The 26,523-nt window shown below is 41.2% G+C and overlaps 1 protein-coding gene across 18 annotated transcripts in view; it reads right to left on the bottom strand.

The window, feature by feature from the left end:
* The window catches only part of CALD1 (caldesmon 1), a 235,953-nt gene that overhangs the window by 191,282 nt on the left and 18,148 nt on the right, over nucleotides 1-26,523 (bottom strand). For 11 of the 18 annotated variants that reach the window (XM_069588418.1, XM_069588419.1, XM_069588417.1 and 8 more), the window contains one exon: nucleotides 24,087-24,200. The exons of 3 other annotated variants lie outside the window; for them this stretch is intronic. The gene's annotated coding sequence lies outside the window, so the exon portion shown is untranslated. Of the gene's footprint in view, nucleotides 1-18,952; nucleotides 19,413-24,086; nucleotides 24,201-26,523 lie in introns of those variants that run through there. 4 more of the 18 variants (XM_069588412.1, XM_069588425.1, XM_069588413.1 and 1 more) reach the window with 2 other exon arrangements.

Genomic DNA, 26,523 nt, shown 5'->3' with positions numbered 1-26,523 from the left:
CTCCAAGGGATCCTCTCAACCCCGGGACTGAACCTGCATCTCCTGGAAGTCTCCTGCATTGCAGGCAGATTCTTTACTGCTAAGCCACCAGGAATGCCCAAATTAGCTGTTATTCTTCCTTTAAGCTGATTTGCCAATAAAAGTACAACGTTAGAGAGGCAACCCTGATGGAAAGGACAATAACAAGCCTTTTGAGGGGAAGTCATAAAGCCAGTGATCCACAGGGCACTAGAGCTAGGAGAGACTACATCTAGTACACCCTCTTCATTACAAAAACTGACAACCGGAAGGCTGAGTCACCTGCCTGACATCATCAAGTGGCTCAAAGGCAGAATTAAATGGACTCTTTCTGCTGTTATCTACTGCTGCTGCTGCTGCTAAGTTGCTTCAGTTGTGTTCGACTCTGTGCGACCCCATAGAAGGTAGCTCACTAGTCTCCCCCGTCCCTGGGATTCTCCAGGCAAGATCACTGGAGTGGGTTGCCATTTCCTTCTCTAATGCATGAAAGTGAAAAGTGAAAGTCAAGTCGCTCAGTCGTGTCCAACTCTGAGCGACCTCATGGACTGCAGCCCACCAGGCTCCTCCGTCCTTGGGATTTTCCAGGCAAGAGTACTGGAGTGGGGTGCCTTCTCTGGCTATTATCTACTGCTAACTCATATTTCAGAGAAAGTTTTAGAAGCTCAGTAAAAGGAAGACTGTTACTGAGATAACTTCTATAAGGCAAGTCCCTCCATAATTCATGTTTTAGTAATAGGTTTTTTTTTTTTTTAAATAAATTGTGGTGTTTTAAAATTGGCTAAAACCTATAGATTTCAAGGTTTGGGGGATCATGGATGGTCTTTCTTGCCTTTGTTAGTGTTGAAGCTCTTACAAATAACTGTGATAGGATGCAGTTTCGGAGCAGAGTGTCAGGAGTTGAACAGCCAGGTAGATAAACCCTTTCACTATAACACTTCTGCCTAAAACTGTAAAGTGAGAGTGGGAGGCGTTGCTGGATGTTACCATTTGTTTGGGATGACCCATCTCAGTAAAGCAGCAAGAGGGTTCCAGAATCTGGCATCAAGGTAGAGCAGGCTGAGGAATCTGCCATCAGCCTCAAGGGAAACAAACCAGAATCCAGAGGACTATTTGGGTATTTCAGGTAGAAAGTCCTCAGGGGATCACACAATCTTCATACATGCAATAATGTTCCATCCATATCTCAAATGATGTGCATATAAAACTTTTACTATGTAAAGCACAATTCTAAGGGGCCTAAAAATTAAGCCAAGAATATTAGGCAAAATCTAAGGTGATCCAAATAAAGTATGAAAGTGAAAGTGTCGGTTGCTCGGTCATGTCCGACTCTTTGTGACCCCATGGACTATGTAGCCTACCAGGCTCCTCTAACCATGGGATTCTCCAGGCAAGAGTACTGAAATGGGTAGCCACTCCCTTCTCCAGGGGATTTTCCTGACCCAGGGATCAAACCCAGGTCTCCTGCGTTTCAGGCAGATTTTTTACCATCTGAACCATTATGGAGTTTTGTTAATAATTATGTTATAGATAATGTTTCATCTGTTGTGATACACATGCACAGCAACATTCACAACAGAGGATCTGGGTGTGGGTATGTGAGAACGCTGTAATGTCCTTGCAACTCTTCTATAAATCTACAAATCATTATTCCAAAACAAGATTTTAGTTTAAAAATAATAGACCGCGTGACCCACCCGTAGGACTGCATGTGCAAGCTTGGCCCTAGCACTCATGCTCGGATCAAACTTGCTTTTCTTCTGCTCTTCTCCTTAGGTTCCTAGAGCATTTTTAAACTTTAACATATTTGGCTATAGATACTATAATCACAGACATTACAAAGCACAGCACTTTCATATATGTGATCTCATGTGTTAGAAATTTAAATGCTGATGAAGACAATTTTAGCGAATCGGAGAGTGACAAGATTCTAAGATCTGAAACTGTTTTCTTTGTGCTTTGGTTTCAGAAAAGCTTGTTAAAAAAAAAAAAGCTTTTCTGACTACATTAGAGAAAAAGCTCAAATTGGATGGTAGTTTGTCTTAACCATCCTTTTTCAGCACCTTGGTGTTTCAGATTGTCTCCAAACAAGATGCTGGTCAATACTGCTTTTTAGGGCAAGGATATAAAGGAATGTGCTTGTCCCAGAAGCCTTAAAAAGGAAAAACAGGGGTGGGGGGAGGGGGGGGAAGGGAAGGAAAGGCTGAATCAGGAGTGGGGCAGCTTACTCCAGAAAGAGAAAGCAGAAGCTGTCAGGAACGGCATCATTTTTGGAAACTTCAAATTCCGAACTTAGAATCTAGAGAGTTTTCTTTAAGAATGTATTCAATATGACTTATATCTTCCCAGAAAACCAACCAGCAAAAGTCTTCATATTAAAAAAAAAAAAGAAGAAAATTATGTCCTAAAGATACTTTACTACATAAAGTGCCTTTATATTTCAGATCTCACTGCTCCCTACCTGGGTGTACAGAGAAGGAAAAAGGCTGTTGTGAATTTTATAATCTGGAAGCCTGAGGCACAGAAGTCTGTTCAAAGCCACACAGGTTATCAGCTGTAGACATGAAGCAGGCACCAGGGCCACTTTTTGGTGAGACCACCCACCTGGAATCTGAGGTACCTACAAACCATAAGAACCAAGATAGCAAAAACTTAAACCTCGTTGCACATGCTCTCAGGAAAAAGAATTAGCAAGCTATTCCCAATGGTAAGACTGCTTTAACAGCGTAACTAAAAGCAGAAATATGGAAAGCTATGACATATAAAAAAAATTCTAAAGCTTCTATATTTCTCATTTCCTATTTATTCAAGCGCAGGTGGGTCAGCAGTTCCAGGCTGGCTGATATAATCTCTGTATCCAATCTTAGGGGCACTAGAGAGCTCCTTGGCTAGATATTTCCATTCCGTCATTGCCATAACTGTATATTATACTTACCCTGCAGAGTGTTTGAAAATTGAATTTTCCCTTTATTATCATCAATATTTTAAAGAAGATATATTTAAGCAAGAGAGACATAAGGACTTCATGGCTAAAGCATATGGTTGCTGCTGCTGCTGCTGCTAAGTCACTTCAGTCATGTCCGACTGTGTGACCCCATAGACGGCAGCCCAACAGGCTCCCCCATCCCTGGGATTCTCTAGGCAAGAACACTGGAGTGGGTTGCCATTTCCTTCTCCAATGCATGAAAGTGAAAAGTGAAAGGGAAGTTGCTCAGTCGTGTCCAACTCCTACCCAACAGCTATAGAACATTTTCAACCAAATACATCTCAGTAGGGAGAAGAAACAACAATAACAACAAATAGAAGGAGATCAGGGAGGGCCAAGTGCTGTGGCATCAGTATCATGCCTGCACTACCTGGGGAAAAAGGCATAGAACTGAGGGCCTTCCCTGAAGGTCCAGTGGCTAAGAATCTGTGCTTCCAAAGCAGGGGGCCTGGGGTTCAGCATCTGGGCAGCTAAGACACGGAGCAGCCAAATAAATAAGTAAATAAATAGTAGAGGGAAAAAAGCCACAGAATTGAGTGCTGAACGTGATCCACCAGGAGGGGTGCCACCACATGCCTCGCTGCTCTAGTCATATTCATCAAAAGTCAGTAAAGGTTTTCACCAGGCAAACTGGGGTATAGTCATTCAATGGACTGTCAGCAAAGTGAGGGAAAGGGTGAAGGACACCACAGGCAGGGTCAGGGGTGGACAGCTGGCCGACCTGGTGACAGGGTAACTTTCACAAGCCACACAGGCTGCCCCTTCATGAAGTCTAGGAACAAATGGATGGAAGGGACAGAGGCCAGAACAGTGGTTCCCTGGGCCCAGGTACAGCAATGGGGAGAGGGGCTAGGGGAGAATGGATGGAATTCATCTCCATCTTGATCTGGAGGATAGTTATATGGGTGTATACATATGTAGAAATTCTTCCAGCTGTACCTTTAAGACTAGTGCACTTCACTGTATGCATATTACAACTCTGTGTACATTCCACCTCGAAAAAAAGTGAAGGATGTCACACTTCAGCCTTGAGTCAGTATTTCCCACAGGCTCCAAAATCAGACCAGAAGGTTTTAGTGAAAACTCTCTCTACTTTTGTTATAATCAAATCTCATTTTCTAATAAATTATGCCCTATCACCTTCAAAAAAACGAGGGGGGAAGATGAAAGGGAAGGAGGTCCTATAGTGGGAGGAGAAAAGGAGGATGGAGGGAAGAAGGGAGTAAACTTTAACAAAACCCTTATTTCCTTCCCCAAAGTATCTTCTTTCAGTTTCCCTTATTTACTCATTTTTTGAGTACTTTAAAGAGGAGGGAAAATTATGATCCAAATTATAAAATAAGTAAATAACTAAAGGACAAAAGCAGCTTTTTCTGGCTGACACGATGCTGCACGCACGCATGCTCATTCACTTCAGTCGTGTCTGACTCTTTGCGACCCCGTGGACTGCAGCCTGCCAGAATCCTCTGTCCATGGGATTCTCCAGGCAAGAAAATGAGTGGGTTGCCACCCCCTTCTCCAGGGGATCTTCCTGACCCAGGAATTGAAACCCCATGTCCTGTCTCCTTCATTGCAGGCAGAATCTTTACTGCTGAGCTACCAGGGAAACCCGACACAGTGCTTATACTGTCAAATATTTCAGAATTGAGGGCTTGGTTTCCAGCAATTCACAAGAGGAAACTATTTTGCCTTTCTCATTTTAGAGTTGAGAATGTACATCCTTGTATGACCTTAAATGATAACTGATGTGATTTTTCAGAATGAACCGTAAGTTGCAGATGACATTTGAAAGAGAGCTAAGTCAATGTTTATTCTTAATCTTTTCACCTCAAAGTTTATTTCTAAATATGTTACACCTATAGCAGCCATTACTAGATTTTTAGTATATATTACTTTAGAGGCTAAAATAGTCCAGCTTACTGAAGTCACAACACAGTCAGCTTTGACTATTTTTTTCAGGCCATATATTTTCAGCTCTAAGTGTATACATGTACACATACTGAAAATATGTCCTGTAAGATCCCAGATGCATACACAGAATGCTTCTATGTGATAGTTCTAGGTTTGGCTGCTTATGTGGGATAGAGATTGTTCTAGTTTCTAAGCAGAGGTGCTGAATTGGTGACAGTCCTATAAAGGACTCGCTTGAGACCCATTTGATGGTGGTGGTGGTTGTGTGTGTGTGTGTGTTCAACAAACATGCATGTGTGTCCTACATGTATTATGGCAAACAGATGTAGCCTCTTTGAGATGCAGTCAAGATTGTAGCAAAACAAAGGGAAGAAGAGGAACTCAAGTGGTGATGTAGGATCTGGAACAGAGAAAAGGAAAGAAAAGTGAGGAGGGGATAAGGGAAAATAGAAACTCACAATGACAAAAATACAAAAAAGTTCCTGGGGTGGAAATAAAAGGAAGAATCAGAACATAAATGGCGTTGTATTTTTAAGATCCAGAAATAGAGGGAGCTGTTGCTAAGTGAAGTAGGCTCTATGGAAGGCAGAAAACAATCATGGGTAGGATAACGGGTCCATCCCCAATTACCCAGGACTGTCTCCCTTTAGAACTGTTCTTTTAGGAAAATTATTAATAGCTCTTCCTTTCCCTCCTGGTTAGGATAATAAATGATAGAGTTACCGTCTGTATAGACCACCTCTGGCCAAAGACAGAAAGTAGCCATGAGCAGGACTCAACCTGGGCAATGAAATCAAGAAGAGCTTTAAGGAAGGGGTAAAAGGAAACAATAGCTAAAGAAAGAGGAGAAAAAAGAGACCAGGTATAATGTGCAGACAATTTGTAACCAATTATGCCAAACACAGATAAAGTTAGAAAGGCCTTGTAGAGGGAAAAGTGTATGAAGACTTAAAGATGGATGGGGAAGAGATAGAAGAAACTAAAGACAAGAGATGTGATTCAGAGCACAGATATGTTTAGGCTCCTATATTTTCCCCTGTATTGGGGGATTCGTGGTTACTATCAGCATGTATAAAAATGACTTAAAACGGCCATCCTGGCTTTCCAACGTGTGTAGGCACACATAAAGTCCCATCTGCTGTTGTCTCCTAGCCTGCTACTCCAAAGCTGCTCACCTCCTCCTAACTCCCTGCCTCTCAGCCTTGCAGGCTGCCATAAGCAAGCCTTCCCACCGAGCCCCCGCCCCCACCTCTGATGGCCGCATACCAGACTGTCTGCCACTGTGGTTTCACAGGCTTCCACAGATAGGCCACAGTATGTGAAGCTGCCCTTCGCTGCGTCATTTCAGAGACCTCTTTTGACTTTTTCCTGGATCGGAATTTTGTGTTGCAAAAAGCAGAAAGTAAATGTCAAGGGCAAGTTCAAAAGGCCAAGTGATTTCTAGCTAAGCCTTGCTTACACACAGAGGGAAGATGGAATACCACCAGCAAGAGGGTCTTTGGTATTTAGAGTTTCAAAAACTTTGTCTCATAGATTTCTACCATTATTTTGAATTGGGGCATATTATGGGTTGAAGTGTTTCTCCCTTAAAATTCTTATGTTGATGTCCTAACCCCCAGTACCTCAGAATGTGACCTCTTTTGAAAATAGGATCTTCACAGAGGCAATCAACTTACAATGAGGTCATTAGGATGAGCCCTAATCCAATACTACTGGTAACTTTAGAAGAAGAAATTTGCATACAGAGAGGATGCTATGTTTACACGAAGAAGGCCATCTACAAACCAAGGGGAGATGCCTGAAGCAGATCTTGCTCTCACAGGCCTCACGAGGAACCAGCTCCTCTGACACCTTGAGGTTGGACTTCCAGTCTCCAGAGCAATAGGCTTCTGTTATTTAAGCCATCTAGATTGTGCTACTTTATTATAGCAGTCCTAGGAGACTGATCCCCAGAGATGCAGTCTGGTGGAAGATGAGAGTTAGGAGAAGCTCACCAGACTAATTACAGCTTTTTTCATTTCCCTAAGAAGACTAAGGAATGCTTCTCTGAATTATCTGAAAGAGTCCCTGTGGCAAGTCAGATTGGATGATCCTGAGGAAATAATTTTGATAGTTCATGCCTCAGTTTCTCGCTCCATGGAGTTGATCATAGGGCCTGTGGTCTGAAATTCATACTATGACTGAGCGGCAAGGTGAAGGGTGATCACAGAAGTATTCTGAGTTTGGGGCAGGAAGACCAAACTTAAAATGTGGAGCCTTATTAATAAATACACTGAGAACAGCTGTCATGGAAAGTAGACCCTCAATTCTTTAGCTGATCACCAAAGTGGAGGACTTCCCACCTGATCCTCACAGAATCAGCTGTCTCCACCTTTTGAGTACCTAAATTTGACATAATTAAAACCCCAAACAGCTTGATGTATTTGGACAAAGAGTTTTCCTTCAGTACAGACTATCTCCTCTTGTGTTAGAGAAAAGGCTTGTTAACCTGCTTGTTAAACTATCTCTGCTACCAGAAAAAGAAAACACAAAAATATTTCTGCACATTACTTTTTTTTTTTTTTTAAAGCTGTTATAGGCCTAGATCTCATCCTATCGAACACTCGCTTGAATAACCTCTTGAGTCACTAGTGAAAGCAGTGGCGTTTAGCCCTGCTTCCTTATATGGCAGGGAAAGACAATGTGCTTGTCTATTTGAACTGCAGTGTGGCTCTCTGACAAATTATAATGACTGGTTATGGAAACCTCCTGCTCTGGTTTCCATCGCTCTTCCCGGGAAAGACACAGAACAGACAGCTGTAGGGAAATGGAAAAGGTTGGAGTCACGGAATATCACTGAATCCAGCTCAGCTATTTGCCAGTTGTGTGACTTTGGGCAACTAATTTACTCTTGAGAGTCTTGAGAGACCCTTGGACTGCAAGGAGATCAAACCACTCCATTCTAAAGGAAATCAGTCCTGAATATTCATTGGAAGGACTGATGCTGAAGCTGAAACTCCAATATTTTGGCCACCTGATGCAAAGAACTTACTCACTGGAAAAGACCCTGATGCTGGGAAAGACTGAAGGCAGGAAGAGAAGGGGACGACAGAGGGTAAGATGGTTGGATGGCATCACCAACTTGATGGACATAAGTGTGAGCAAGCTCCGGGAGTTGATGATAGACAGGGAAGCCTGATGTGCTTCAGTCCACTGGGGTCGCAAAGAGTCAGACACAACTGAGCAACTGAACTGAATTTACTGACCTGAGATAGTTATCTTCTACTAGAACAGTGCCCAGTAGAAGGCACTGCCTTCTAGTGCCTACTAGAACATGTAACAAGTATGCCAACAAGGTAGTTTACTGAGTTAGCTTACCTTCACAACCATCTCTAACTTAAAGGCTCAGGCGAGCCATCAATCACTTCATTTGTTTGCTCTATCTTCCAAGATCAGTGCTTTGTTCCTTAGATAAGTCTCAGTCTTCTTCCTTCTCCCATTCTTTCCTCTTTCCTCTCTCTCTCTCTCACTCTAGGTCTAAAACACAAAAATCCTACAACACAACCCAGTCTCAGGAATAATAAAACTCTTTAGCCATACTGGATAAAAGATGATTTAGAATGTTCAAGGCAGCACAGACCCAGTGATAAGTGTAGGAGAGAAAATCCTGTGGTTGAAAGGGATAGCGGGGGTTGCCTGCCTCTGCAGAGTAGGGCTGTCTGAGCTCCAGAGACAGACAGATCTAGTTAGAAAGTGCTTATGCTGATCGAAACAGCGTTTCCTGGAACTGTATCTATTGGTCCTAGTTTTACTTCCTGGAGAACTGGACGTGAGAGAATTTGGCTCCTCTTGCTCTGTCTACGGGATAGCAGTGGAGTAGGCAGCTTGGGAGGATGGGTAGCTAAGAGCACTGGCACTTTTAAAAGGAGTCCCGTGCCTACAGATAGCCTCCGCAGGAAGCCACGGCTAGTAGCCGACGACTTTTAACTTAGTGCTTGTCATGAGCAAAGCAGTTCAGCTCTTATTTCTAGTCCTTATAACAACGACAAAAAGGAAAAAATGATCCCCTTGTTGAGGTAAAGAAATGGGCCAGATAATGGTAAGTTTAAGATTCCAGCTCAAGCCTTCCTGATTTTAAAGTGTGTTCTCGGATAGGTCACATCCCCAGAAACATACACAAGTGCAGATGGAGTAATTAGGCAGCACCGCGTGGTGGCTGAGGATGTGAGGATAAACTGTGGAGCCAGTTTATCCAGGTTTGAATCCTGGTTCTGCCACTTACTATCTGTGTGACATTAGATGTGTTACTTAACCTAACTGTGTGACTCAGTTTCCTCATCTGCCAATCTGATTGTTATGAAGATTATTTATGTAATTAGCTACTTGGCCTGTGTCAGGGGCTGTTGTAAGCACTCAGGACTGATACAATTAGAGAGCAATCAATGAATTCAAACTATTGGCTTCCATTTTCTTATCAAGAAGAAATTATGGACATTTATTCCTTTAATTATTTAACTCACATATTAAGCACCTACTTTATGTGGGGCAAGGCACTTTTATAGGCTCAAGTCACAGCACTTGAAAAATCCAGACAAGGTCTCTGAGTTCATAGTGCTTTGTTTTAGGAGCATGGGAAACAACAAACAAGTAAACAAATAAATATGCAGGCATAAGCGTACATTATGAATATGCATGTACCTAAGTATCAGGGGTATCCTGATTGCCTCTTCAATTAATTTTACTGACTTGATATTTTAGAGTCAGTGGTATGCTAATAAATGTTCGATAACAATCCCAGGGGGTTGGCAGGGGCGGGGAGTCTGATTTGTGTTATTTCCTAATTTCCAGGGTGTAAATACTTCCATCATGGTTGACCTCAAGCTCCCAACATGTCATCAGTGAAAGAAGAATTGGGAGAAGAAGTTCTCTTGCACAGTATTTGGTGGTATTTCCATTATATGGATAAAGTAGATGTAACCAACTTCAACAGCATAGTTAATAGTAAAATGTAAAATAATTAGGAAGAGATCAGTTTTGAGTATTATTTTAACCTTGTTTTTTGCTATGATTTAACTGAAAGTCTATGTAATTTAATTTTTGGTAATGACTGTATAATGACTAGTTCTCAAAATCTTGAAAATTTAGCAATTGGCTTTTGGGAGCTAGTATGAACTGGCTGCACACACTACTGGGTAAGGAGACATTTCAGAGGAAAAGGAGACTGAGTCACAGTTGTGTCACCATGCAGACATAGGTCCTAATCTGATTCCTTTTTAGTTGCTTTTTTCTAGCAAGCTCTGCTTTCATGTACACTGTGGAAGCACTGCTCTGTAAACTAAATACCATCAGCACAAATATAGCAACCATTCTGGCATTCTTATTGGACCAGGTTGTTCATACAGATATGGTTTTAACTCTACAAGCCTTAGTGAATATAATTTATGTCCTTGGTGCTCTGAATATAGCAGATTCTTCTGCGCAGTACGGAGGTACCTCTGACTGTTGTGTAAAGGAAAACCCTAGGGATAGATTTTCTGTCCTACAAAAGCAAATTACTCCCCCTGTCCATGAACCTGAGGCCTCTTGTCTCTTAGGGCTAACAGACTTCTGAAGGGGCCACCCAGGGAAGCATCCAAGGCCTCAGACTAAGGGGAGATAGACGGTGAGAGTGGAGGATTTGTACATTCCTTACCACAAAGTGGAAAACAGAGAAAAACATTTTCTGTTTTTCTTGGTAAGCTAAATATCTAAAGTAACCAATCTTCAAAACATCCTAAGGACAGAAATACTTAAAGAGACAATTTTTCTTCAATTCACCCCTCCCCTGAAGCCTAAATTTCACTTAGTAATGGTGGCTGGAACAGGAAGTGGAAATACCATGAGAAATTTTATTCTTGCCACATTTTCAGTGCTTTACAAAAGCAAACACTGGAAATCTCATCAGAGAGCTTGACCTTACAGGGTTGATAACTTTGCGGCCAAACCAAAAGAGTATTGGAAGCTGGAGGAATTTTCAGATAAATATTCTAGTGCTTCTGGAGAGACTCTTTAGCAATACTGATTATTTGGAATAGACAGCTGTAACTTTTGGAAAGAAATTATCTGAAACTAAACAACAAGGCTTCTGAGGAATAAGTGATTCCACGGATCTACTATAAGTTATTTTAAGCACAGATGTACAGAACTGTTTCTGAGTCAGGGTGTTTTAGCAGAATCACAGGGAGTTTTCATAAACTGGACCCCATTCTAACCCTACTGTATCAGAATCTCTGTAGAGGGTCTCAGGGATGTTTTCAGAAAACCCTACAGTTGACTCCGATTAAGATCTCCTGGATTATAGGCAAATTGGGCTACAGTGTACAATCCAAATCCATAAACTGTTAAAATGGGAGGAACATTTTCCTATGCTACCAGGAGAAGCAGTCTGCTGTACTGAAAGATTAACAGCGTGGGACTTAGGACATATGTGTTCTGGAACCACCTTTGCCACTAATTAACTGGGTGACCTTGGTCGATTCACTTGGTTTGTTCTTTCATTCAGCAGATATTTACTGGGCTTCTGTGATGTGCCAGGCATTAGGAATATAATGGGGAAAAAAAAAAAGATGTTTCCTGCCATTATGAATCTTACTGACAAGAATCAAAGAATCTACAAATATGTGTGTAATTTTACTTGGTGTGGCTAAGCTTTAATTTCTCATCTAGACAATGAAGAGTAGATTATTGGTTCTTTTTTTTTTTTTTAAAGAATTTCTTCTTAAGACCCCACATTTCTTGCCCCACCCTTCCCGCACACAATATAATTACATGTTTTAGGTCCACTGATTGAGAAAACACAATACCAAAAGCTACTATGAACTCAATAACTGTTTACAATAAATTAACACTTTTGTCTTCATAATGCACTTATATAATTAGAAAAATAGTAGCACATATTGTTTACTCAGCTTGTCAAAATCATTTACTGCATGTATGGACTTATTTACCTCTTGCAGTAACTTAGTGGCCTCCCAGGGGTCCAAGGAACAGAGGTTAGGAAACTACAGACTATGTTAATCTTATGAAATACGTGGTACTTGAGCAGCAGTGGCTCTTTTCTTATACAACAGACATCACTATCAATGACAGCATTTAATTGCCCAAAGGAAGTTTAGCGTCAGCCTCAGAATCCTTCTTCACAGAGTACTTCAGATGGTCACTACCAACTGTTTAAAGTTGGCCAACAGATGAAAAATTATTCTCACCCCCTGGGCTAAATGACTCCTAAGGCCTTGCCCAGCTTTTAAAAATCCACGAATCTTTTTTTTTTTTTTTAGTTTTTTATTTTTTAAATTTTAAAATCTTTAATTCTTACATGCGTTCCCAAACATGAACCCCCCTCCCACCTCCCTCCCCATTAAAAAATAAATAAATAAATAAATAAAAATCCACGAATCGTTTATATTTAGTTCTGCCATCTTGCAGGGCTTCCCATGTAGTGCTAGTGGTAAAGAACCCACCTGCCAACGCAGGAGACATAAGAGACCTGGATTCAGTCCCTGGGTTGAGAAGATCCCCTTGAGGAGGGCATAGCAACTCACTCCAGTATTCTTGCCTGGAGAATCCCATGGACAGAGGCACCTGGCGAGCTCTGGTCCATGGGGTTGCAAAGAGGTGGGCATGACTGAACTGACTTAGCATGCACTGTTGTCTTGCAAACATTACCAAAAACTGAAACTAATTTACTAAGAGTATATTAGCTTTTATGCATTTAACTTACTAAGTACTGTGATTTACACTGAGATGTATTGATATGTGTGTGTGAAAGTCGTTCAGTCTTGCCTGACTCTTTGCGACCCCATGGACTATATAGTCCATGCAATTCTCCAGGCCAGAATACTGGAGTGGATAACCTTTCCCTTTTCCAGGGGATCTTCCCAACCCAGGGACTGAACCCAGGTTTCCCACATTGCAGGCGGATTCTTTACCAGCTGAGCCACAAGGGAAGCCCAAGAATAATGGAATGGGTAGCCTATCCCTTCTCCAGCAGATCTTCCCAACCCAGGAATCGAACCAGGATCTCCTGCATTGCTGGTGGATTCTTTACCAGCTGACACAGGGGAGGCCTAAGAGATGTACTGATAGTTATTTTTATTTATTAACATTACTAAGTCATTGCATATTTAATTTTAAAGATTGCCTTATTTTGTGGGGAGCCATATCACACAAATGACTCATATGAAAATACTCATGTTTTCTTCAGAATCTTTCTAAAATGGATAATTCTTATCTTTTCACTTATCAATGGTACAAGCTTCCAGGCCAATTGCTTTAAGATTGGTTCATCAGACCATGCTGAAGTGATCATTAGGAAATGTATGACTCTGACAGTGGGTGTTTGATTCTCTCTAAATTCTGTCACATAAAAATTCAAATAATATTCATTGACAGCTGTTGGACATTTCAGCTAATTTGCTTTCCATGCCTAACTTTCTCTTCTAACTAAAAAATTGCCCACTGGGCTGTATTTTTCCCCAGGGGTGACGACTGCAGCCAGACACACTGGTAATTCATCCATAGGCATGCAAGTAACCCTTGATTTTCCTAAGGGATTTGCCAAAAACAATAGTTATTAGCTGAACCAATCACATTTTCTCCCTCAGAATTTAACCAGGAAGTGCAGAAAAAATTTCCCAGTCCGCAGGTCAACAAAAAGCAGCACTCATATGTGCTGCAGCTGAGTTATGTTAATGGGAGCACATGGACCTCTGCTGGGTTGCTTTGACCCACCTTGATTGCAGGTCCATTCTCCTTGGACTCTGGTCCCATCTTGGCTTCTATCCTTGGGTTTCCTTGAAATTCCATCCATTTATTATTCCACATGTATCTTATCATTCTGTCCCTTTACTCAAGCTACTGAAGCTTATTAACATAAGGGTCTACTTGTTCCAAGCAGTGTGCCAAGAGTTCTCACATATGTTATTGTACCTGTCTGTACACTGCCTTGCTAAGCAAGCTCTTGGTTTTTAACCTCTGTCTGACTTCTGATTTTTGCTGTTTTTCTTTTACTTATCTGGCTGTAATTCACATGTTAGCCCATTGGTATATTTTACGTCTATGTGGCTTAGACCCTCCTGACTCCAGCGGAATGAAGGTCCTTGGTACTTCTGGCCCTAGGGTCTCTGGTGGGGGTGGGGGACTCACCCTGGTCCTGCCCCTCTTTGGCACACAGGTGAAATCTGCCCAGTTCTCCAGCTTGAGCCAAGAGGGAATGTTGCATGTGAGGATAAAAGAAACTACCTACCTATTCCTATTTAATATATCACCCTCCTAGTGAGATGACTTCCTTACAGTTCAGTGCTTTCATCTACATATTTTCAAAACCATGTTAGAAGCCTCAGGAAATTATTAAAAAGTAATTTATCTTCAAGTTAGCCATCAGTGGTACACATACATTTTTTTAAAGAAAGGTCATGTTCTAAAATGACCGCTTAGTAAGAACACCCAATTCTCCTAAAATATTCCCCCAAATATTCATTTTCTTTCAACCATTCTTATCAATCCTTTTACTAAGCTCTCAGCATACACTTAAGAGCTTAACAGCAGCCTTTCCTGAATTCTTCAGCCCCCCAGTTCTCCACAGAAAACTGCTTCTCTAGAGATGATGTTTTCTTTGAAATGGAGGCCATATGAGGTAATCTCCTTCTATATATGCGTATATTTACACCATCCTGTCTTCCTTCCAGAGAATCTGGGAAACTAGGCAGGACACCTCCTCACGTGTTCTGCTGCCATTCACTCTTGTCTCCAGGGAGAACCAACACTTTATCCCACTCCCCACCCCAACCTCCACCGGCTCAAGGGTTTCTCACAAGTCAGTCAGAAAAGTGGGTTCTCAGTGGACCTTGAGGGGTTAGAGTTTTTATCAGTTTCTCAAAGGCTTTCACGAGAAAACAACAACAGCAGCGCAAGGAAGGACGGCTGACCGGGCAGCCCCGTCACCCCTTCCTCACTGCTACCCCGTGACCCCTGCCTTTTCCCCTCTGCTCGTGACACTCTTCCACCAGCAGCCAGCCTGTGAGCCTCAGAGTGGCTCTTTACACAGAAACTGCTCTGCGTCTGCTCTCACCCTTCTCCCTTGAGCTAAAAATGTGAGGAGGCTTTCCCTATCTTGAGCATATCTAGGCTTGATCGTCTGCTATTGTCTGGGCCTCACCCTGCAGCCCAGCCACTGTAAACTGTCTGTGTTGGATCAGGAAAGCCCCCTTGTTTGGCCTGGGGATGGAAGAACTAGAGAAATTTGTAGAGGCAGAGGCCTGGGGTAGGAAGTGAGGGATGCCACGCAGGGTCCGTCACAGGGGACCCAGCTGGGGGTGCTGAAGACTGAAGTGAGCCGAGATGAGAGGCCAGGTGCACGGCTCGCTCTGGTCTCAGTACCAACAGGAACCACAGCCAGGCGCTCTCAATTACCTCAGCCTCCTCACAAGACCCAGGCCTGACATGCTGGGATTCGTTCCGCGCTTTTGGCTGGGGGCAGAGAAACTGCCTCACTTACCAAGGCCTTTCTGTTGTCAGCACCTTGTCACTGGCCTTCTATTCAACAGGATCTTCAGATTTCCTGGTTCCTGGATATGGCCTCACACCACTGATGACCCATCTTATTCGATTCCTGAAACTTTTGTTGTCCTGGTCTCTGATTATGCAAGCCAAAGTTTAGTCAACACTGGGGTGGACCAGTATTCCCTAAACTCTGGGTTCTGGGTTTTAGAAAGAACCAGGATCTAGCAGATATCACTCTCAGGTCTTCAAATATGAGGAAGAATTGAGCAGATAATTAGGGAAAATAGATAAGAAGGGGAGATACCAGCCAAAATGAGCATAATGTCCAAAGGACTCAAATTGAAGGCAGTGGAGCATACAGCCTATAGAGAAGAAGGGGAAACAGCTTCATCTCATTCACACATCTTAACTACTGTGGGAGGTCGGAGAAGCATTAGAAGGCCCATTCCACACATGAGGTCAAAGACTGATGACTGTCCTCAAAGTTCTGGGCTTTTTAAATAGGAGAACCAGTACTCAGACTGACTCTCAGGAGTGAAGCCAGAGCTACAAGTATCTCTTTAAATTAACCAACTACTCCAATCCTATGGGCATTTCTCCAATATCAAACTTGAATTAACTTGATGGATGAAGGCCTTTCAGTAAGGAGAAAATGTTTCTATTTTGGGGCCCTGGGAGAATTTACCCAGAAAATTCTTTTTTAAAGTCTAAAAATTCTTTGGCAGCATCTTTCTAACCTCCTCCTTAGTCCTACCATGCTATTTGCATACCACCCCGTCAGCATTTTCCCTGGTCCCACCCGCCACCCCCACCCCCCTCCCCATGGCCTCACCCTACCACATTTCCAAGACACGTGACAGGCTACAGGCGGATGGGGAATCTGCCAGTCCCTCCTCATACCCATGCACAGGTCATTTTTTGGTCTTACTAAAGAATGACTAACGAGGAACCATCCTACCATGAAATGACAAAGGGAGATAACTACGTGTGTTCCTAAGAAAACGTCTACTAGGTACATTTTGAGGGCTTCTCCAGGGGGCTCAGTGGTAAAGAATCCCTCCTGCCGATGCAGGAGCCTCAGGGGACCTGGGTTTGATCCCTGGGTTGGGAAGATCCACTGGAGAAGGAAATGGCACCCCACTCCAGTACTCTTGCCTGGGAAATCCCATGGACAGAGGAGCCTGGTGGCCTACAGTCCATGGGGTCGCAGAGTAGGACACGACTGAGTGAGCATGCACAAGGGTACATTGTACTCATCAGAACAGAAAATGTGGCCAGGTACAGAACCACTCTATACCATCTGCCCCAGAGCAGATCCTCAGGCCAGTCACAAGAGCCGATTAGAACTGCTAATGGCCTCACTGTCAGGGAATACTTATATGCGTCTCATTTAAATCCTTTAAACTTCAGTTTGAACCTTTTCTTCAATGTAAGAAGTGTGTGTTTATTTAAAGCAGTCTTTTGATCTGAATTATTTAAATTGTACATTCTGCTGGTTTTGAACAATGAAAACAACCCAGCATGTTACCTATGGATCAATTTATTGTATGTTCCTCCTGTGTGCTGAGATCACTTTTCACTAGTGACTTTTAGTCCACATTTTTGCCATTGTATTTCTTTTTATTAAATGATTTTAATCAAACAAAAATTTTTGTACTGTGGTTTCATTGTGCTCCTTTGCTTTACTATTTGGGGAGATGAGTGCTAGCTAATATTCAACAAAAGTAGCAGAAAGAGTGGCCTGAAGTCCTACCTAAAGTATAGTGCCCAAATCCCCTTGCTCCATCACTACGTAGAGTAGAACACTTGAAGCATTATTTTGAGAAAGTATTTTTGCGGTTGTTTGGGGGGTGGGGAGCACAAGAGGAAGGCAGGAGAGAGTGGTGGTAGCAAAGTTTGAACTGTCAGGGATTCAGAGATGTTGGTTTCTAAATGGAATTTATCCTCAAATCCCAAGATTATAGATTTCCTCCCAAACTTACATTCCCTACATGGTTTAGAGAGCAATTGAGAAAGAAACTGCTCTCCATATTTTGATTGACATTAAAAACACTGTGAAAATAGTTTGGAACTTGATCTCTTCGAGGGAATGACAATAATCAAACTATAGCTTTGCCTGCAGCATTTCTTTCACACTTACTCAGAACTGTTCCAGGAAGAGAAACTCACAGGGAATTCTGTTCTCATATATCACTTCTAGAAGGTGAGGGAAGCATTCTCAGGCAAATTATCCTCAAACTTTTAAATACGAAGATAGAAGATTATTTAATGAATCTCAACACAAAACCACCTCTATTCATGGAATAAAATCAAATCGAGTCAGTCATTTGGAACTGGAAACCTTTAATATCCAGGTTTATTTTTGAAAACAATGCTCAGATTTGCCTTTCTTGCCCCACAGCACCTAGTCTTCGCTTAAGTTCTTGACATCCACATCTGGCTTTGCCAAACACATTAGAAGGATTTCACTATTCCAGCTCACAAGTCCATTTGCATGGTCTGATTAACAGATGGGATCCATGAATACCAAGTACTTTGTTCTCACTCATTTTTTTTTTTTTTTGACCATGTATTGCCACTAAAATTTCCCTACCCTTTACAATCATCTCTTTCTAAAAGGAGTTCCAGGCTACTACCAACTAGCTGCCTTGTACTGCTGTTTAAGATGCCCCAATATGTCTGACTATCTTGAAATGAAAGCCTGCTCCCTCCCTTCCCAGAACAAACTTGCAACCTACACCTTTTTCAAATTCTCCAGTGACACACAGGCATGCTTTCAAACAGAAAATAGGATTTCTTGAGAAATAGTTTGGTCAGATGTGAAATGTGATTTCTAAAAACACACCCACTAGCACATGCATTCTCTCATTATTAGGTTTTATAGGAAACAGATCACGGGAGGCATCTTCTGTCTGGGCAAATAGCAGATCAGCTACATTAACCCAGCCCATGCTAAATGACAGTGCTCTTCTTCCCCCCACCCCCGACCTTATCTCCCTGCAGCTCTAGAAGTCAAGTCTTAAACACTGATAGCGGAATAAAATGTAAATACTTTTGATTAAAAATGATCACTTTTGGCTTCTTATCCACCTAGAAAGTTATTGTTGCTTTTAAAGCAAAACCTCTTTAAATCTCTGATAATAAAAGATGCAGGAGAGATGGCTGGCATGAGCAAACAGGCACTGCATGGCTATTGACACTGGTCTATGGCGATCAGGTATAATCCCCAGGGCACTCCTGAACAAAAGGCTATCTTATCAAAGTTGCCAGTGGTCCCTGAATATAAGTCTCTCTATAATCTCTCCTCTCATCCTGACTCTAAGAACAAAACTTGAAATCTCATCCTGTTTGTCTTCCAGGAACATCTGCAGGGCAGCAAATCCCAATCCCGAGCATTTGCGTGGTTTATTGACTTTTATAATCTCGCATCTCCAGCTACCTTGCCCAGGAATGCTGACTGAAACCCAGAGAAAGCCCCCACGCTCTCTGGAGGAGATTAAAAGAAAGCCCTCTGTGCCTTACCTCGTAGGGTGAACTTCTTCCCGGGGACTAAGTCGGAAAGGAAGGACTGATTTCTTTAAGCAGGAGCACAGCAAGAGGGCAGGCAGGCAGGCAGCCTAATACACACTGCTCTATTCAATAAAACTCCAGACCGCCCTTCCTTGGCCCCTCCCAGAAGTCCATGCTAAGTGAACACATATCCCCTATGTTTACAGTCGGCATCGGTGGTATGCATTGTCCTGTAGTTTTTCTAATAGGCAGCCAATGACGACACCCCAGCCGAGGTGGATGCAGCCTGCCTGTGGAGATGCCTGTCATTCCCTAGGCATGCTCAGGAAATCACTCATCAGAAAAAACCAAGACCTAAAAAGCTCTGAAACTGCGTGCAGGCTGCCAAAACCAGCCTGCTACATGCCCTTTTTTGGTTATCCTTAGCAGGGCCTCTGGAAGTGAATCCATTGTCAGGAACAATCATAAGAAATGTTAATCTTGGAGAAGGAGGCTGTCTTGTAGAACACAAATGGAGCTTTAAAAAGAAAGCACGGTCCATGAAACTTAAACTTAACAGTCTGTACGTTTACTGGGGTGGGGGCTGGGAAAGGCTTTTTAACGGAAAGAGTTTTGATAGCCTATTTCTTTTAAAAGGAGTTGTACATACAAAATGGAATTTAATTGTGTATGCAATTTTAAAGCCTGAAATGGCTAGGACCCAGGTCCAAGGTACAGGCTAAAATTTAAACTGAAAGAGGACCAGCCTCCTAAAATATGTGCTATAAAAACAACTAATCAAAAAAAAAAAAAAAGGCAAGTCTTTTTTTAGTAGAATAAGTATGCTGCCAGAAATTCATCCAGGCAGGGTCCTATAGACTTGGCTATCCTCTTTGGTTTTCCACACCTCTTTTCTCTCTTCTTCCCTCTCCCCTCTGTTTACTCCGATTTGGCGACAGAGATATTGCTGGAAACTGCACAATAGACAGGGTGTGAAGGGACCTAGCACCTGCTTTGGAGCTGCTGTAGATGGATGCATATGCCCAGAGATGACGCTGACATCCTGGCGTCTTCTTGAAAGTACTCCAAACTGCTCTTCCTTGGTAGGATGTGTGTTGTGAGAGCATCAGAATTAGGAGATGCTGAATTGCAATTAACTAGCCTGTGTCTATATATATCCTGTGGTCTTGTACTTCTCAATACAGAATTTATTCAGTCGATCAGTACTCAATTTAGCAACAAGAGATTGTGAGCCAGGTACTGGGGCTAGGTGCTACATTTCTGCCTCATTCATTATTGCTCTGTGTTTGGAGACTGTTCCATTACTGACCAGAAGGAGTTAAAATATTTTCCCTGGCTAATTACAAGCCCAGAAGCATGGTCTTCAAAAATCTTAGGTATAACTTGTATAAGCCTTTTTCCTATTTAGGAAGATCCGAATTAGAAATGAGTTCTACTTAGGAGAAAGTCCCTGCCCATTTTGCCTCCCTCAGAAGACTAGGGAAGTGACTGAGCCCCATCGGTGGCTTCCTTCCTCAGTTCCAAAGCACTAAGTTACCCAGAGGCATCTCTGTCAACCTACACTCACCTTTTTAGGGGAAAGGCTACTCTGTCCCCTCTTTCCAACTGCTACTGCAGCACAGCCTAAAAAAAAAAAAAAATCTACAGCAAAGGCTGCCAGGCGGAGGGAGAGGTGAGCTCCAGGCATCCCAAGTTGAAACCCAGAATGCACTTTCCCAGGGAAGCAGAATAAATAACGGCTTGTGGGAATAGGACAGTCACTGCTGCATTTCAAGTACGCTGTGGCTCAACCAGGCATTTGTGGAACACCACTGTTTATAAAAATTGTTCCTATGGGAAAATGCTCTCTGATCCCAATGAAATGATTTGGAAATAAACTTTGGGAACACAACCAGTTTGGGCTGCTGGGGACAGGTTGTAAAGATAGACTAACACTCCGCAATCTGGTAAACTGCTGAGCTTCAACACTTGGTGGGGCAGGCATCCCTGAGCTCTGAAAACATCTCGGCTGTGAAGTTTATGTGAAGATGGGACCTGTGTCCAGAGAGACTTGGTGCCTGTGATCTCCAGGCAGTATGACTGTAACTCATTGAGGCCTGTTTGGATGTGCTGCTTTCCATGGCCACCGCTGATTATATCCTAAGCAGCATTCTCCCTGCTTGTTTGAGTAATACCCTTTGGTTGAGCAGGATCAGGGTGTAATTTACCATCTATGAATAAAATAAGTACCAGCTTTCCAGAGGAAAGAAAATTTGTGCTACAAATGGGGAAAGTATTATCAGCAGGAAACATGGAAAGGACATGCATTTTGCATGGTTTTTAGGAGATAAATGGCTAAATATTTTTGGATTATGTCTTTAGAAAAGAGACGTATGTTTCCCTAGATAAATTCTGAGTCCAGGGTTTTGTGGATGAGCGATCATTCAGCCTATTTTGTGTATTTGAAAATAGACCTATTGTGCAGGAACTACGTAGTTGGAAGAATAATTTAACAAATTTCATGTAATATACACCATGACATAGAAAAAATTTTTTTCATTGTCCTTTTACTTTTAAAAAAGTAAACAGGAATAAAAAAAGAAAGGGAATAAAAAGAAAGAAAAGAGATATATGTTGCCAATCTCTCTCATGGGATAATAATATTCACTTTTTCCAGAAGTCATTTGTAAGTGACACTAAAAATACAGGATTTACGTAGGAAACTTCTGTGGAATATATTCCCCACTTGGATCATCCCAGATAAAGAACAGCTTGCCTAGCATAGGCTGTATCTACCTGATCAAACCATAACAACTCTAAAAAGACATTTGGAAACACCTGGATGATTCATTATATTCTTTCATTTCCAACTGAGTATTTGCAAGCCTGCAGTGGTGAGCAGTTTTATTTTGCTAGTGTGTCAATTTGGGAAAAGTAAAAGCAAGCCATACTTTTCTCATTCAAAATGAAAATCAATTCATTGAGTTCCATGAAAAATATACATTCTTCCAACTTAAAATATCTACTTTATTGAATTGAACAGATACTTCAGACATTTTAAAAGGCAGTAAAACAACCTGTCTCCCCCACACACATACCTGCTTTTACTCAAATTAAGTATATCCAGAAACTCAAGTTTATAAGCAATAAAATCAGACTGGTAGAATGTTAATATCAAAATTGGACAATAAAAATGGCAAAAAAAAAAAGAACGAACGAAAAAGAAAAGAAAATTAGACTAAATGTACTTATGAACCTAGATGAAAAAATTAGCATATTGAATCTAACAGTGCAAAAAAGGGCCAATTCTGTGATGGTCAAAATCTGAAAATCTATTGATATATTATACACTATTAGCAGTTTAAAAGTTTATAAAAATAGAAAAAAAGAAAGTGAATGCTCATCTCAATAGATAAAAAATAATGTTTGGTAGGACTGATTGGAAGGACTGATACTGAAGCTGAAACTACAATATTTTGGTCACCTGATGTGAAGAACTGACTAATTGGAAAAGACCCTGATCTAGGAAAGATTGAAGATGGGAGGAGAAGGGGATGACAGAGGATGAGATGGTTGGATGGCATCACCAACTCGATGGACATGAGTTTGAGCAAGCTCCAGGAGTTGGCGATGGACTGGGAAGCCTGGCATGCTGCAGTCCATGGGGTCACAAAGGGTCAGACATGACTGAGCGACTGAACTAAAACTGAAACTGAATGCTTGGTAAAATTAGTAATCACTTATAGGAAAAAGAAAAATCTCTTGAAAAACTAGCACCAGAATCTTTGTAAACCTAAGAGATATTTACCAGAAATATAGAGCAAACATCACAATTAATGATGAAATTTAAAAGTATTCCTATTATAATCAATGAAAAGACAAGAATGACTATTATCTCTTCTGCAATTAAAAAATGGATTGGAAGTCCTAGCCAAGACAAAGAAATAGAAAAAAGAAATAGGAGCTATTGAAATTAGAAAGAAAAACATGCTATTTGTTATGATATGATTTATTTATTTGCTACTTATGATATGATTATCTATGTAGAAAGAGAATCATCAAATATATTAGAACTACTAAAAGAGGTTAGCAAGATTATTGCAATCAAGTTCAGTATGCAAAAATTCAGAGTTTCTGTAACCAGCCATTTTTAATTTTAAAATATAGTGGAAAAATATGTCATTATTAGCAACAAAAGTATGCATTACCTGGGAAATAAATGTAATAAAATATGTGCAAGAAAATAGCAAAATGCTTATGTCCTGGATTTAAGGACATAAAAGGTCTGCCTGAATGGTGAAATATATCACTTTTATAAAATGGCAAACCTCAAAATTATAAACATGTACATTCTTCTCATATTAACCTATGCATTTACTATTACAACTAAAATCCCCAAATGATCTATTTTATAGAATTTGACAAAATAATCCTAAAAGTAATATGGAAAAGTAAAGATCTAAAGAAAAGCATCAATATATTTATAGGACAATTCTAGTTCAAATAAGACCAATAGATTAATAGGATAAAGTAGAAAGCTTAGAAACAGTCCCAAGTATTTATGAAAACATTTAAAATAGTAGTGAAGGCATTATAGATTAGGGAGAAAATGGTGTATTTTTCATGGTAAGGTTACAACCAATTATGTGAAAATAATACAGTTAGATTCAGAATTTCCACCCACAGCAATGGCAACCCACTCCAGTACTCTTGCCTGGAGAATCCCATGGAGGGAGGAGCCTGGTAGGCTACAGTCCATGGGGTCGCAAAGAGTCGGACTGAGCGACAAAGTACTACTACTACTACTACCCACAACAAAAGAATATAAACTACATGAAAAACAAAACTTGAAAATGATTAGGAAAAATTATAGGAGAATATATTTAAGATAGAGGATGGCAGAATTCTTAAATCATAAAAAGCAGAACATACAAATGAAAAGACTAAAAAAAAAAAAACTGAGGATATGGTTAAACTCAGCAGATTAAATGCACATTCCTCATTTATTTCTGCTCCTTCCCCAAATCTCATCAAAATGATAACAAAGAAATAAAAAATCATAAATAAATCCTACAGGGCAAAGAGTACTGGAAAAGAGTCAACACAGGTCGATGTGAGCCAAATTCTGAAATATGGAAAGTAGACGGGTGGTTAGTAATTGACTTACCAGAGCTGAGAAACTGAAGTCTGGCCCTGTGGAGCAGAAGGCTGATGGACAAGAAAGAAGCTAATTCTAGCCTCAGAACCAGGAAAAACTCAGGATGTGGAAGCTTGGGAATCTCTGAGGTGGGAGATAGAGCAGAAAACAGGTTAGGCTGAAAATCCAAGTAAGGAACAGTTAGAAGCCTAGATACTCATCTGCCCCCACCAACCCAGATGCCCACCCCTCACCCAACCAGATAGACACGAAGTTCATTTTCTGAAGAGAAGTGCTGACCTCAGAATGTCAGGCAAAGCCGAGGACAGAAAAGATGCCACGTGCTAAAAACGGACTTTGAAACGAATGTCTGCTCGAGGAACACTCAGCCTGTACTCCACAGAAAGGAAACTGGGGGATCCCACTCCAGAGAAACTGGCAGACCCCTGGAAAAAGGATCTGGAGGCACAAAATGTGAGGGACCCCAGAAACGTCTGTCTTATCACCCCAAACCCTTTCGTGAACTTTTGTGAATTGAAAGGAACTTTCAATCATCTGTTTAGCATCTCACTCTTAAATATGAACATCGAGTTAAAGAAAAGCTCTGAAAGAAAGATTAAAACAACAGAAAAAAGGAAACTCCGAGGAAAAGGGGGAGGGTGAGAAATGGAAGAAAACTTCAAGAAAGCTATAATTACCATATAATTTCAGGAAAACAATAATTACCATTCTCAGAGAGATGAGAGAAGATACTGTAGCCACGAAACAAGAGAAATACTCTGTAAAAAGGTATTTGCAGGGAACAGGAGAGAACTATTGTAAATGAAAAATACTAGCAGTCCATGGAGTCGCTACGAGTCGGACACAACTGAGCGACTTCACTTTCACTTTTCACTTTCATGCATTGGAGAAGGAAATGGCAGCCCACTCCAGTGTTCTTGCTTGGAGAATCCCAGGGACGGGGGAGCCTGGTGGGCTACAGTCTATGGGGTCACACAGAGTCGGACATGACTGAAGCGACTTAGCAGCAGCAGCAGCAGGACAGAAATTCATAAAAATTCAATTCAAGAAGTGGAGGATAAAGTTTAGAAAAATTTTCCAGAAAAGTAGAAGAAAAAGACAAGATGGGAAAAATAAGAGAAAAGAACTTTAGAGAATCAACCAAATAGGCAACATCTGAGTACTCCAGAAAATTGTGGGAAGGAAATTACGAAAGAAAGAATAAATTGAAATTTCCTCAAACTAAAAGGCAGAAGTTTCCTGATTCAGAGGGCCCACTGGTCATCCAGTAAAATGAATGAAAACATATTGTATTCTGAAGTCATCAAGTTCTTGAAGTCATATATTTTAAAGGGAGAAAAAAGTAGGAGCTAAAACTAGAAACCAAGAAGCTTCAAAGACAAGGATCAGAAAACGGGATGCAAACCCACGACAGAGGTAAAAAGTGGTCCCATGATGATGGTGAAAGAAAATTCCAGGACAACAGCTGGTCCAGAAACCAATCAGTAGAGACTGGAGCAGAGGACTCCAGGGAAGATATTTTAGAAAAAGGCAAGTAGATAGATTACCTGATATGTTCTTGGGAAAAGGATATATGATAGGTATGTAGAAAATAAGTATAAGATTGAGGTCATTATAATTTCAGGAAAAATTACATATTTGTATGAGAAAGGAAAAGTGGCTATTATACACTACACAGGTCAACTGTGAGAAAAATTTACAGCTGTAATTGTGTAAACATTACATGTTGAGTTCGCCAAAACAGTGATGATGTAATTAGATTCAGAGGAGAATGAGCAAGAACATGTTAGTAGGATGATGCTAGATAAGAGAGCTAAATCTGCATTTTGTTTAGCAGGAAATTGGTAATAACTGCCTACTCTTGAACTTTTAATGAATAGTAGAATTAGTATATTAGTATATGAAAGCAATTACCAACTCCCCCTACAATAGTTCATTCATTCACAGAACAAATGTTTGCTGAGTCTCACCCACATGCCAGGGCCTGTTCTAGGCGTTCACTGTGAACAAAATACATTTTGATGAAGGGAGACAGATAAACGCATTAGCTAATAAATAAATATATAATATAAGGCAGGGGAAAGTGCTGTACAGAAAAAATGAGAAAGTGCAGAGGAAGAGAGGAAATCAGAAAGTCCTCTTTGGAAAAGTTCTTCAATAGAGAAGTGGATTAAAAAAATGAAGGAGTAAGCAGTGAGATTACACGAAGGAAGGGCATTCCCGGCTGCAAGCATAGCAGGTACACACTGAAGGAATAAGAGATTCCAGAGTAATTGGGAGAAGTGACCTCCAATGGCTCAGATCATGCAGAACCTTATGGCCACGGCAAGGACTTCGGGTTTTGTTCCAAGTCAGAGGGAAAGGCACTGGAAGATGTTGAGCAGAGAGAAAAGGGTCACTCTGGCAGCGTGCACACACACTTGTGCAGAATAGGCGGCATGAGGCG

This window comes from Ovis canadensis, chromosome 4, assembly GCF_042477335.2.
Source record: "Ovis canadensis isolate MfBH-ARS-UI-01 breed Bighorn chromosome 4, ARS-UI_OviCan_v2, whole genome shotgun sequence".
NCBI classification, from domain to species: domain Eukaryota; kingdom Metazoa; phylum Chordata; class Mammalia; order Artiodactyla; family Bovidae; genus Ovis; species Ovis canadensis.
The sequence above is the reverse complement of the archived record's forward strand: the minus strand, read 5'-3'. Positions and strand labels throughout refer to the sequence as shown.